Genomic DNA, 202 nt, shown 5'->3' on the forward strand with positions numbered 1-202 from the left:
CGTCTCAGACACAGTCGTTGACGTATTAATCATAAATAGATTAATTATAGGAAGAACAAAGAACAGAAAGGAAACACAATCATAATATAGACTGAAACAGTATTTTAAACCATATATGCATATAAAGTGATATTAATCTGAGCCTCAAAAATTGACAAATCTTAACTTTGCAGTTTCAATCAGTGCTTTATGAAATCCAATT

Source organism: Penaeus monodon, chromosome 24, assembly GCF_015228065.2.
Source record: "Penaeus monodon isolate SGIC_2016 chromosome 24, NSTDA_Pmon_1, whole genome shotgun sequence".
NCBI classification, from domain to species: domain Eukaryota; kingdom Metazoa; phylum Arthropoda; class Malacostraca; order Decapoda; family Penaeidae; genus Penaeus; species Penaeus monodon.